The sequence below is a fragment of the Chiroxiphia lanceolata genome, chromosome 3, assembly GCF_009829145.1.
Source record: "Chiroxiphia lanceolata isolate bChiLan1 chromosome 3, bChiLan1.pri, whole genome shotgun sequence".
In the NCBI taxonomy this organism is placed as follows: domain Eukaryota; kingdom Metazoa; phylum Chordata; class Aves; order Passeriformes; family Pipridae; genus Chiroxiphia; species Chiroxiphia lanceolata.
Window position 1 is genome coordinate 10081512 of NC_045639.1, and position 13871 is coordinate 10095382.

Genomic DNA, 13871 nt, shown 5'->3' on the forward strand with positions numbered 1-13871 from the left:
GGGTGATTTGATGCTCTGGTTATACACACCACACCACATAAATAAGAAACGTCAGTCCTCAAGTCTCTTTAAAACCTCGTGTTTCCATGTTAGTTCTTCTAAATATGCTGATTTGCTGTCAGTGGCTTTCATTTCTGCCTGATTTTCTCAAGAGTATCCCTCTGGTGAGTGCATGTGTCACCTGTCCTGCACTCAGCATTGCTGGTTGCACTGAGAAGCTTTGCCCTCTGGTGCAGTCCAGGGACAGACAGTTGTTTACATCATGCCACATGTTGGGAGAGCGTTCTTCCCACTCTTAACAGTGCTTTTATGTAATTTGTCAATGTTACTGCTCAAAACAGCCCCTTAAATAAATGGTCAGAAAATGTTCCTTCGTTACCAGTTTACAGAGTTATCTTATGGAAGCAACGTGTGCCAGAGCATTGTGTGCTGAAATACTGGCATTGCTTGAGTGCTTTTGAGTGTCACTGAGATAAAGTATGTGAGCCTGTATGCAGTACCTTCATGGCCTAAGCAGTACACTATTTGTACAGTAGTGAAGGGTGTTCCTTCATTACTATTAGCAAGATTCAAGATTTTTCCTTTTTTTTTCCTGGTCTGATTCTTAGAATAGGGGTTTTATCTTGTATTTTACCAGATTCACCTGTCCTGATATACAAAACACCTTGGAGGACCCTCGGAATCCTAATTTTGGGGCATCTTTTACTCTAATGATCATTTGTGCACAGCCTGACTCTTTTTTTCACTAGGAAGCTTTCACTATGCTTATCTCTCTGTCACTCAAATGTTTGTTAAAATGTAGAGTGTGACTATGTGGTAGAAAAATCATCTAGAGTTTATTAGACCCAAAAGGCTCTGCACTGGCAGTTGTTGAAGTACTGCAGTAGAAAGCAAGATACATCTGCCCTGATTGCTGTGGTCTCATATTGCTTCTGAATTTATTCCCTGACTTTGAAGTTTCTTTAGGTGCTGCTGTGAACTGGCAACAGAAAAACACATTTCGGGGAATTCTCTGTGCCTAGTGGCGGGGAGGAGCACAAAAAAAGTTACACTGGTGCTGTATTTCTTGCTGTGCTCCCAGGACTCTGCTCAGTGTAGAGGCCAGACTTACTGCTGTGAGAGGATGCAAATTGTTCCTACCCAGTTTTCCATGGCAGATTTGGAGTAAGCTGAGCAGGAGGCTGTGGGCAGGGATGCCTTTGTTTCACGTCCCTGAATAGAGCTTAGGGTGGATCCAGTGCCTGGAGTGTTGCAGGAGGTGCTCCATAGCTGTGTTGACAACGTAGGACATTGCAGTGCTCCCAGTACAGCCATTACCATCTTCTGACTGGAGGTCTTTTCTCTCTGCAGTGATGTGGCCTGGATTAATCCCAGGATTGTGGGGATCATGGTGGAGTGTTTTCCTGGATTTGTGTGTAGTTATTTAGTCCCTGCCTATACACTCACATGCTGCTCTCAGTCTCCTGCTCTCCTCTTCTCCTCTGTAACATCTGGCTTATACCACACGACATGGATTAAGTCCACTTGAAATATTCCTAAACCTCACAGCTCAGACTCCTATCACCACTTCCATGTGGGGCATCTGGAATTTAAACTAGTTCTCTGTGTGTCTTAATTCAAGCCTCTTTTGTTTTTGTCTCTTTCTCACTGAGCTCACTGGTATGCAACTGATGAGGCTGCAGCATGAAAGCATAGAAAATAGTGACTCATAACCCTTTAGCAGCAGACTGCAAGTATAAAATATAGCACACTCTGTCATCCACAATGTTTTTTTACACAAAACAACACAGGCCAGCCAGTGATTCAGCCTCAGTGTGGGTTATAGCACATGAAGTTTGTCCTGGAGCCCTCTTGCGTCTGATTTCTGCCTTCGTTTCATGAGCTTAACAACCCCCCACCCCACCTTCCTTCCTCCTTTGTGTTGTGTGCTGTGTATTTCATAGTAGCTGAGCCTCTTGGCTGACACATGTGCATGTATATTCCTATAAAATCTCCTGCCCAGACAGATGGAATGCTGTCAGGATGAGCCATGCTTCTGCGTTTACAGCGAGCCCCCACGCTCAGGGTATATGTGAAGGGTGGAAGGCAGCTGGTTATTTATTGCCATAATAAGCACTGGCAAGAAAATGACAGTATTTTGTGCCTTGTGCTGCTTGATGTTCTTTTCAGCCTGTTGAGGCATTTCTAGCTAAACTCTGTTTATGTTCGTTCTGGATAGAGGTGGAAGCAAGTGGCAGCTTGAGTTTTAGAAGCTGACTGTATTTTATGAACATAGCACTGCCTATGTGTTGTAGACATTATTTTGTTCCAAAAATTATTTGGTTTTGTCAAGAAAGTAAGCCCTGTGCATTCCTCCTGCCTTCCATGAGTGCCTACAGACTGTTTTTATACATCTCTAAGTAACAATAATGATGTTAGTACTAAAGGAAGTCCCAGCTTTGTACAGGCTGCAATGCCTGGCAGGAAATGTTTTAGGGTTTTGGGTTTTTTGTTTCTTTGCTTGGTTTTCTTTGCTTTTTTTTGTTTTTTTATGTGGTTTTTTGTGGGGTTTTTTTTGGTTTTATTTTGGGGGAGGTGTTGTGTGTATGTTTTTGTTTTTGTTTTTAGCATGCTTGTTTGTTTGATTGATTGTTTTTTTAACCTGAAAAGATGAGGCAAAAAGAACTAGAAAAGACAAGTACACTACAGTGTCTTCTAGATGAGTGGAGGCTTTGGTATTTCCACAGTGGTCTGTTTTATATGTGTACTTCTATCTCAAAGAATTATACAACACTTTATTTTTTTTTTTAAACTAAATTTAAATCCAGAAAACTGTAATGATCTTGTGTGGAATCTGAATGTTGGTTCTGTGTGTGTTAGAAGACAAGGAAAAGGAAAGGTAGTAGAATCAAAAGCAAGCACTTTTTACGCAGCAGGTGATTAGATTGTAAAACTCAGTGCACCAGGAAATCATTGAGACGAAGAGCTCAGCAGGATCAAGGAAGGGGACTGTGCACTGATTTGGGTAATAAGTACTAAGTCAGTACTTCTTGCTGATAGAAATGTTGCTGAGATATTGAGTACATAAGATGGTGTTTCAAGGCTTGTGCTAATCTCTGTCTAATTTCAAGTGTCAGGTCACACCTGTCAGATCCCCGTTACAACAGTGCCACCTAGAACATACTACACGTGAAGGGAATATAGTACACTAAATATGCTTCTGATCTGATCCTGCCTGGCACCTCCTTCCTTTCCCTTTTAGAGAACAGTACTCCCCGCAGATGGCAAAGCTGATAGCAATGCTTTAATACCTACAACTCTTGCCCTGGCTAGTCGGTACCTCTTAAGTACTGTTACTTGAAAAAAAATCCTTGGATAACATACCCAAAAGCAGAAGCAGAAGGGGATTGTTGGAACAGAGAAGCAGGCAGTGCAGAGTTGAAGGAGGGGATGAACGTTCTTTGGGTCCACAGCTTAGGTTATATTGTGTATGAGTAAATTTTACAGTGGTATTATTAGTTTGTTACTAAACCCACGGATAGCAAGCATCAAAAATATGGTAACTTGTACAGACCTAAGGAATGCTCATCCTTGATATGCTGACCTGGTGCCTAGCCCAAGTCCTTCTGTACTGTTCGTAGTACAAACTTACTTTGAATTCAGTGATTTAGGCAGTTATTGTCTATAATGATTGCAGAGAAATATCGTCTCTGCTCCTGGTCATGGTGCAGCACAAGTGGGATCTGTTTCATGATACCTTACATTTCAGTAGCAATTTCTTGAAGGCATGAACTTTCTGCTGAAGTGCTGAACTGAAACAGAACCTGATTTACAGAGCTACCATCTGCAATCCCAGCTGAATTTAACATTGTTCTACATTGGTGCTTCTCTGGATGTCTAGTGAGGTTATTTCTAGGTTAATTTTTCCCCTGATGCAGTCTTAATTAAAATATAATGAAGGCAACAGAAGTTGCAAAATAAAGTAACTTGAGAAGATCCATTTTGTGCTGCACCAGTGCTTTGTGGTCAGATGTTTGGTATTGCTGCTAATTATCGTTTTATATGAGGCACGTGTCTAATAGCATTTGTGTGTGTGTGAATCATCTGCAGAGCCTGTGATGACAGCATTCCAGAACTGGAGTGAGCTACAGTGGCTGAGACCCTGGGTTTGCACCGTGGGTTTCATTCCTGTGTTGGACTGAATGGAAGGAAATGTTAGTGTTCTTTAACCCAGCAATTGTGGAATACAAAGGGGAATACGTTTGCTTTGTTAAGAAGTCATATATTGCAATTAGCTTTCAACAATCCACTGACAGTTAATGGGGAAAGTGACTTATTTCTGATGAGGCTCTAGCTGTGATTATTTTTTTTTTTATTTTAAGAGAAAGAAGAGGAAATCATTCTTTTGCAGTAGATTAAAAGCAAAATGAGGTTGATGTGATGGATGTGATACTCAGAATGTAAGCATCATGCTCCATAATTAGCAAGTGTGAAATGCATACCTACCAGGATGAGTTAGACCATGTGGTGAAAGAGGGCGAACATGAGTTGGAAAATGAAGTTCTTCACACAAAATTGGCTGTGCTATTCCCCACACATGCACAAAATATTCAATCACTTAAATTCTTCATGATTTGTCTCGTATTAACAATACCTGGCAATGAAATATTTGTAGATGAACTTTCATGTTCTGTTATGGATTAGTTGACTGCTGTCTCTGCAGCATGCTTAAGAGTTGGTCATAGAATGAAGGAATGTAAAACCTAATGGTATCTTGCAGGCAACAATCCATCTTTAAAAAGTGCATGTGGCTGGATTTAATACTTCCGTCTAGTAACCTGCTTTGTTACATCCTTAGTTTACCAAAATCTTCCTTCCTCTAGCACAGAACAAAACCCTGTGCTGTTTCTAGATGCCAGTGTCTAACTGTGTTGCAGCCAGTGCTTTCTGGGATTATATCAATGGTTTCCACACTCTCAATCCTCCTCTTTAGTAAACAAACAAACCAATTTAACCACTTCTTAAGAGTAAGATAATTTCAGAAGGAAATCCTTCAGAGAGGATCTGGCAGGAGTCTATCCTACCAGTTTACCTTTTCTCAGCTGTACACTATAACCAGAATTTGCCTCTTTAAACTGGTACTAAATAAATATGTAGTGATCAAACTTAGCCAAAAGCTCTTTGCAGCTAAGCCATGGAAAGAAATGCATTATTACAGAGCTGTACTACTGCAGCTAGAGGCAAATTTGGCCTCCTTAGAAATACTACAATTCTATGTGCAGCCAGACCCTGCTCATCTCACTTCCTGTGGGATCTCGGAGCAGATATTATTAAGATCAGAGTAATCCCAAAACAGTGGGGTGGTCAAATTTGAGAGAAGGCAGGAAGCTTGCTTTGGTTCAGCAGCCTTGGTGGAGGTATTTAGTCTGAACCTTCCCAGCTTTTTGAAGCCCTGCCAGGCAATAGCTGGGCCCTCCCTTTCTCCTCACCTCCCAAACAGACCTCCATAGCTTTTCTCAGCCAGTGAGTTACTTAATTGTTGAAGGACTCTGGTTCCCTCGCTTGATTATTGCATGAGAAAATAATCAGGCTTCACTGCTGTTTTGGAAGCTGTAATGTGTCTGGGGTTTTCCTTTAGCAAAACACTGTTTATTGCCAATCTGAAAACAGTTTTTTCTCTCTGAGGAACCAATGTTTCCTGTGGATTTTTTTTCTCTTCAGGAGACCGTATATCCCTAACTGCTCTTGCTTTAATGACTAATGAAGCAAGAAGTGACCTGTTGCTTGAAACTGAGATGGAGAGTTTGGATGTCTGAATACACCTGTGCCTTGGCTCCAATACTGTTTCCACCTGTGACAAAAGAGGGAGCAAGCAATGGAGCAGAACCAGGGCCCATCTTCTTCAGCAGTGTAGGGATCAGACAAGGAATTGAACTTCGGGTGAGTACTGCAGGCCCTCACTGCTCTGCTTGCACAGCTCACTGCTGTACACCCTGCCCACCAGGCTTTCTGTCTCTGCACTTCTCCTACTTGCACAAGGAGTAGTAATTCTGTGAGAATAAACACTCCCAGGACTATAAAGTGTATATGATTGGAAATACAAACATATCAACTATCAGCTCAACAATCCAGAAGCTCTTCTGCCTAGAATGTTTTTCTGGAGTCCAGTTGTTGTGGAATAATGCACCTAGAAGGGTGTATTGTCCTTACCTATGCCACATTTCTTTGGTAGGAAGTCTGCAACAGTGAGAGGAACCAAAATGGACAAGAGATGGTGCACTAAGTAGCACCTTTTGGTCTCTGTTTCATCTTCTCATGGTTGACCATAGATCTGAGTGATGCTTGGTCTTGCCAGATAGGTTGTTACCATTTAGTGCATGTTGTCAAACATAACTAATTAGGCAAGAGCTAAACTACTTACAGGACTTAAATGGTATCTAGAACCATATCTGGTTGGTGATAACTCACTAAGATTTTAATATAATTGTCTCTGCCTCTTCTTGCTGCTGTTAGTAACCTAGAGAAGAGGTTCAATGTCAGTTCTGGATCTGTGCTATTGTGACTATGATTATTTAGCTCTTGCTTTTCTATAACAATATAGCTCTGTCTTTTCTATAACACTTTGCCCAAAACCATCTCTGTTTTTCCTCTGTGAGTGTTTGTGGGAACATCTCCCATCATTAACATTAATGTGAACATTCCCTAAAGCTCAGTGCAGTCTTTAAAACATGTCCAAAGTGTGCTTTGGTGCATGTCAAGTCCTGCTTAAAGGCAAAAAACTAAGACAAAGGAGATTCAATAAACCATCTGTTGTACCTCAGCTCTACCTTGATACCTCTTGGCACTGGGTGACATACATGTGGCATCCTGGAGAGCGTGTGCATCCAAAGGAGAGCATGGAAGCAAGTACTGGTGGCTTCATTTTGTGTGGTGTCTTACTCTGTGGATGCCTCCTGAAACCACACTGCTCAGTGCCCATCCACCTGATGTGGATGATATAGTTAGTTCATTCAGTGGATTAATTTGAATAATTAAAACCTTCTGCACTTTTTTTAATCTGTGTGGAGGTCCAGACACTAAATGCACTGCAGATGAGGGCAGCTGGAGGGGCATGGGTGTGGATGCTTGGAAAAGAGTTCAAGCCTTGCTATAGTCAGCAGTGGTCTGGGAAACAGCATTGGGAGAGTAAATATGGGGATGTTGGTATCTCTTGCTAAATGCTTTGTCAAGACTGTGGATTTAGAGTATTGCAGAATATTGTTACCTTGTTCTGCTCTTGGGGCAATATTGCAGAATGAAACAGCACATTAGCTGTAAGAGAGTATTTTACTGAAATGCTTCTGAGCTTGTTTCCTGGCAAAAAACTTTTCAAATATTCTCCCTTTCATATGTCTCTAATCTGTTCATCTGTTTTCATAGTATTTTTAATATTTTTACAAAACTGGGGAGTGTTTGTGGGGTTTTTTAAAAAGGAAATTAAATTGCTTTCAGCTTGGGGCCTTTCATTAGACACAGTCTGTAGCATGGGTCTCTAGCATCAGGAGGTCCTGATACTGGGCTGTAATTGAGTTTTGCATTCTGTCTGAGCAGAGTTCATCTCAAAAACTGAAATCTGAGGGAAAAAGTAATTTGTGCAGATGGTCTTCATAAAATAAAGGCAGATTAAATCTGGACCTGTCACAGGATTGCTCTTGCAGATGCATCTGCTGCAAAATAATTACCTCTCTTGAGCCCAGTAAGCTAATCAATGTCTTTTGTTTGTGTCTGCAGTGGAAACAATTAAAAGCTCATTTCCTGTTTTTTAGGTAAACTTACAGATTCTCTGATTTTTAGGGATAATTAGATTCATTTGATGTGTATCACAGTCCAAAGTGTTCCTGTTGGACAACTAGCTGTCTGTAATATAATTTACCAGGATGTAATTTCTTTTCAATCACTTTTTTAACTTGACATGGTCTTTTGCTAAAAAGTTCAAAATCATTTTGTCTCCTTCATTGTAAATTGCATTTAAAAAGCTTAGGGCTTTTTTGTACAAACATAAGAAATGCCATTATTTGCATTTATTTCGAATTTTCTTTAAATTAATTTTCTGCAACATGAAAAAAATTCTGTAACATAGCTGAGAAAATAAACACTGCTACTACCTTAGTTGTAGTCTATGAAAATCTGCCTTGGGAGTCTGATCTCTCAAACACAGTGAGATGTGTTCACTGGGTAAGTGCTGGCAGGTAGAGAGGGCCTCTCTGAGAGGGGCAGTGGATGTTAGAAAGCAGCTACTGATGATGCCACTTAATTCCTGGAAGCACGTGTGAAATTCCCAGCGGACTTCCACCGAGGGATTTCCAGTAGAGATTTTTTGGTTTGCCAGGTCCATTGGTATGGCTCAGTATCGTGTTGTGGGTTCACGGGGGATAAATCTCACCCCTCCATGCTGAAATTCCATGAGCAGGCTGGACAGCAGTAGACTGGAACGTGGTTCTGCTCTGCACATGGCCCAGAGCAGCAGAACCTGCATCTTCCCTGGGATCAAGGCTGCCAGGGAGCACAGGGATGGTGTGTGGTGCATCTGTTTTCTGCTCTGAAGGCTGCCTTGGATCCTGGACCAGGCGAGCATCGCACCTCACGTGCATGAGCTGTTTTAACCATGGAATGCTCATCACACAACTGAGCTCAGAGTGTGAATGGTGTGAATGCTGCCACAAAGGGTGATGACACTTGGAAAGGAAACAGCACAAGCTGATGACATCATTTCTGCCAGACCTCTCTGCAAGGTAGCAAACATGCCTTTCCTCCTGCTTTGCACAATCCCTGCTCCACCAGGACAAACCACTCCTTTACTATCTTCAATTTGACTCTGTGCTGCCTGTAATGTGTCAGTGTTTATTGACCATGAGCAGATTAAACAGCTTTTCCCTGTGCCTTCTTTTCCTTGTGGCTTGGCAGGAGCATGAATAAGCCTTCATTGTTGAGGTGGAGGTTAAAAAAACCACCCAAACCCCAAATAATCCACAAGGTCTTTTAAGCTCTATAGTACATGGCAGTGATGATACAGTTGAGTTTAAAAGGAAGTAACAAGATCACACCCCGTGATTAACCTTGCATGTCTTCTTTAGGATGGCTTCACTTTGCTCTTTGTGCTCTGCTTGTGCTTATATGTTGGCATTAGATCACAAGTGCTGCTGTCACTAAAACACACCTTTTGCCTCCACTTCTGTTTGAATACCTTAATCTCTGAATTGTTTCAAGACTGTGCTGCAGCAGACCAACCTCTTATTTTTTATCATAAAGAATAAGTGACAGTAGCTACAGAGGGGACAGTGAGCCTCTGCACAGACAGACAGATATTTGTTTTATTTTAATTCTCAGTGACCTTTATTTTATCCTGATTCAATTGCTTACTCAAGGGCACCAGCATTTTTTGTGCCTTTAATGCATTAAACATTTTTCCAACTAAAGGAAGCGTCAGATATATCTCTTGTTGTCTTAAGAGTCACGATTAACCTTCGGCAGTGAATGTGCCCAAGAGGAAAAATGTGAAAGTGGAAAGTGGATTTGTTTGTAGAGTGGAGAAAATAAAAAGCTCTTTTGCTATGAACGTACCAGTTTTAAACCCTCAGAGCTGAGAGATCCCCCGAAAAGTCAATTTTATTTTCTGACAGCTGTTCCTGACTTAATTTAATTAATGGGAAATGTACATAGCCACCTGTTTTGTAAGTTAATAATGTCCAAGTAATTTTTGAATATGAGTATTTTCTGATATGCTCTTGTTTGTGTACCTTGTTTAAGAGGCTCAAGTGTCTATACACTGTGCAGGAGTGTCCTCTGTTGCAAAGGTACTGAGACTTTGCAGATGGCTTGTGAGAAAAGAGATTAAGGAAGCATGTTATCTAGGTAGTGGAATACAAATTAACTACTTACATCCTCACGTTGTCCACATTTGATCTAAAAAAACCCTATTAAGTAGCCTTTGAAGACCAATCCCAAAACTTGAGCTGAAAATGTTCACTGAAGCCTTTATTTCAGAATTCCCTGTTTTATTTGTAAATAACACAGATGTATTTACTGCAGTCACAGAATCCAATCTGTTTGACTTATTTTATCTTTAGGCCTCCTAAAACAAAATTCTTGAGCTGATCATGAACTTTAGGGATTAAAAATAGTTTTAAAAAAATTACCCCAATGTATGATCTGCTAATTTATCTGGACTGTCAAATCCTACCCACCAACCAGTGTCAAATAAGAACCAGGAGACTTTAGCTTGTACTGGAACACAGCTGTCAGGAATATCTTCAGTTCAGATATAGGGAGTTGACCAGTGGTAAACTTCCCATTTGATTTGAAAAATGGAATCTACCTGCACTGTTAAGGGTCTGTTTTATATCATACACATATCATACTATCCAATTTTATCATTGAATAAAAATTTTAAGGCATTCACTATGTTAATATTTACTTTCTCCTTTGAATAGGTGAATGGCTATAGTATGATATATATTATTATGTTTGTATTAATGTTTACCAGGAGTGCTAATCAGTAGTGACTTGTCATTAATTCATTGACATTTTTAAAAGAAGAGCGTGTGAATTCTATGTGTGAATTTTCATTGTTCGAACACCTCTGTGAAAAATTAAATTTCATAGCAGTTGGCAGATGTTTCCATTGCTGGTGTGAGTGAGTTTCACAGTTTGATCAAAATTATCTTAAATTTTTCTATTAATTTTAGCCACATTATAATTCGACTGTAAGTGGAAATGGTCGATCAAGATTTGCACAGCTCCGTCATGCCAGATTTTTAGGTGGTGTTAACCTTCCTTTCTCCATCACTGAGAAGCAGTTTAGCAGTTCAGGATGTGCACATGGATTTGGAAAACTTACCTGGTCCCAGACACTCCCTGAACAATTTCAGGGCCTGGATTGATTTTGCTTACCTAGGAATGATGAGCTACATGGATTTGAAGATACTTTGTTAATGAAACCAAGTTTTCAGGTTTCTGTAACCATTTTGCCCCTTGTTTCAGTTTCCACTTTGTAATGGCTCTTGCACCTTGTCTGGTTAACTGACTCCCCAAGAACTGAAAGTAACTAAATACCACCCTGATGGGGTTTAATTTATATACACCTCTACCTTCCATTTCAGTGTAGACTCAGTCCAAAACGTTCTCTTTTCAAATTTTTTTACATGGGCCAGAACCTTTCTCAACAAGTAGAGCAATATCCAGAAACATGTTGTCTTTCCCCCTGCTCCTTAAAATGTACATCCAAAATGCTCAGGTGTCCTCACTAGTTGAGATTAGAGACAGAAAGCTCCCAAATTTGAGCAAGGCCACCATATTGAAAAATTTTTTTGTTTCTTAAAGAATCCCCATCACTAGTCCAAGGATACCTTTAAACCCATCTAACTGGGGACTCCTGGTTGCATGCCTGGTAAGCTGGGTTGGTTTCTTTAGCATGTTCTTTAGGATCATAATTTTCATGCATTTAGCACCTGTGCTGTAGCCTCTGATTGTCTGGACTCTCTTTTATCTGTTAATTGCCCATTTGTTCAGCTTTACTCATGTTTATTTTCATAATTTTTATTTCTTGTCTTTCTTCCCCCTCCGATACTGTTTTGGAGAGAGGAGCAGTTGCAAGTGGTTGCACCTTTGTTCTCATTCAGATGACAGAAGAACAATGGGGATTGCTAAATGCCCCAGTTACATTGGTAGTTTCACATTTGAAAAAAAAGCCATGCAATTTTGGGAATCTGATCAATAAGCTGCAAATTCTGAGCTTGCTGGAGTTTCCCCATATCTGTCTGTCTGTTTCTGTAGTCTCTCTAGCCCATAATCAGAGAACAAGTTCTAAACAAACATGAGCATAATTCATCTCACTACTCTGTTAGAAGTCATACAAACACTCTCACATCACCTTGAAAAATAGTTGGTGTGTCGTTCTTTACTATTTTTATTTATATTGTTTAATATTTATATATTGCATTTATACATGCAAATACCAGATGGATTATGTTTTTAAAAGTTTTATCTCTTTCCCTATCCTACTTGCATGATTATTTTTGAATGAAGTAGGTATTTGCAGTTAGGCGATCTTATGGCCTAAGGTGGGTGAAAATTGTTTCCTCTAATAAAGGAACATTTGAATTGCCATGACTTTCTGTGGTTTATCTGTCCTTCTATTCACCTTATTTTGCAGGAATGAATTAATGTTTCTCTCCACAAGTGTTTGTGAACATTATGAGATGTTTTCAAACTATGTGTGGCAATGCAAGATCTTAATATCTCTTGTGTGGCTTAAAAACATCTGTGACATAGAAGTGTGGTGAACAATTGGGTGGTTGCAGTAACTGTTTGTCAGTAGTTGAAGGTGTTACTAAAAACTCCAAGGAAGTGCTTCATGCACAGCACCAGGCTCTTTCCTGACAGAGTGTGTGCAGCCTCTCAGGAGAGCCACATTGGTGCGGAATTGCTGTGGGATAATAATATGGGATGGGCAACATGGAGTTTTATTTTGTTTGTTTTGTAAACAGGATTTGGGCTCTCACGTGCCTTCATGGTTTGTCCAGAGTTGTGCCCACAATTCGGGTGAAATGTTTGATTTGGGGCAGAACTGAGAGGTTTGAGTGCACCCAGATCTGCTCACGGCTAAGAAGTTTTTTTACAAAGCAGGACTAGGAGGCTGTACAGCCAGTTAGAGGGATGCAGACAAGTCTGGAGTGGCTGAAACCTTTTACTGTTTGGCCTTTGAGGGCAAAGCTGAATTGTAGCAGGGAAATGCCTGCATTGCCAAGCCTTTCTCGTGACTGACTGAGAGGTCAAAGTGAGGAGATAGGAATGGAGACTGCTCTAGTTGCTTGCTCAGTGATTTTTCTTCTTTCTAGCTTTTAAAGTCATACTGCTTTTTAAGGACTTTCTCCCTTCTGCTCTGCACTTCAGGTTTTCTTAATCTGTTCAGAGGCATATAAAGTACCACAGCCATGACACCACCTAAGGAAAGTTTGGCAGGGGATTGCAGCCTATTAAGGGCCTGAGGATTCATCCCACTGCACTCCTTACATTATAACCATTTCCAATTTCAGTTTTCAGGTGCTTGGTTTAGTAGCAACAGACTGCAGAAAGCTGACTGACTAATGGCAGAAGACTTCTGTTCGAAACCTAATTTTCCATCAAGCTGGTTCTGATGGAAGAGATTTTCAGCAATTCCCTAAACAGCATGTACATAATTAAGAAAAAGCCCATGTGGTTCTCAAGCCTCCAGCTTTTGTGAATGGTTTATAAATTGCTCTAGCCCAATAATCTTTCTATTCATTATTTCATTTTAAGTAATCCTGCAGAAAAATTAGATGTCTTGAGTGTTTATTCAGTGTACTTTCAGAGTGGCAAGCCAAAATGTCACAGGCTAGTGAAGAGCAAATATCTCTGAGTTATTAAACTTGTATATCTTGCTTGCTTCTTATTGTAATCTGTTCAGTTTGCATTTTCTGTCCCTTGAAAATTTCCTTGATGACTGATATATCTGACACTCTGATTTTTTCAATGTGAGGATGTTTCATTTATTAGCCTGTGGAAAACTCATAGGTGGAGATTGGTATCTTGCTTCCATTCTTATTTTTGAGTCTGTTTTTTCATTTTTTGATGGGTGTCTGATGCACAAGCTTCCTCTGGTAATGCAGAAGAAAAAAAAGCCCCAGGCTGTGTGATCTCACAGCCCACACAGCAGGGCTATGGAGAGGTCAGAGATGTAGGTCTGCTCTTTCTGTGCCAAGGCACTCCAGGCTGGCACACCTCTGCACAGCCTGTTCCATGCATGTAGTCACATCAGGCCTGCAGGGAGACTGGGAAAATGCCTCACTCTACCTTCAGATCTTCACCAGAATATCAGTAGTTTTCTTTACCTT

General features: G+C 40.5%; 1 protein-coding gene across 3 annotated transcripts in view; it reads left to right on the forward strand.

The window, feature by feature from the left end:
• The window catches only part of SHLD1 (shieldin complex subunit 1), a 49867-nt gene that overhangs the window by 12497 nt on the left and 23499 nt on the right, over positions 1-13871 (forward strand). The window lies entirely within an intron of this gene.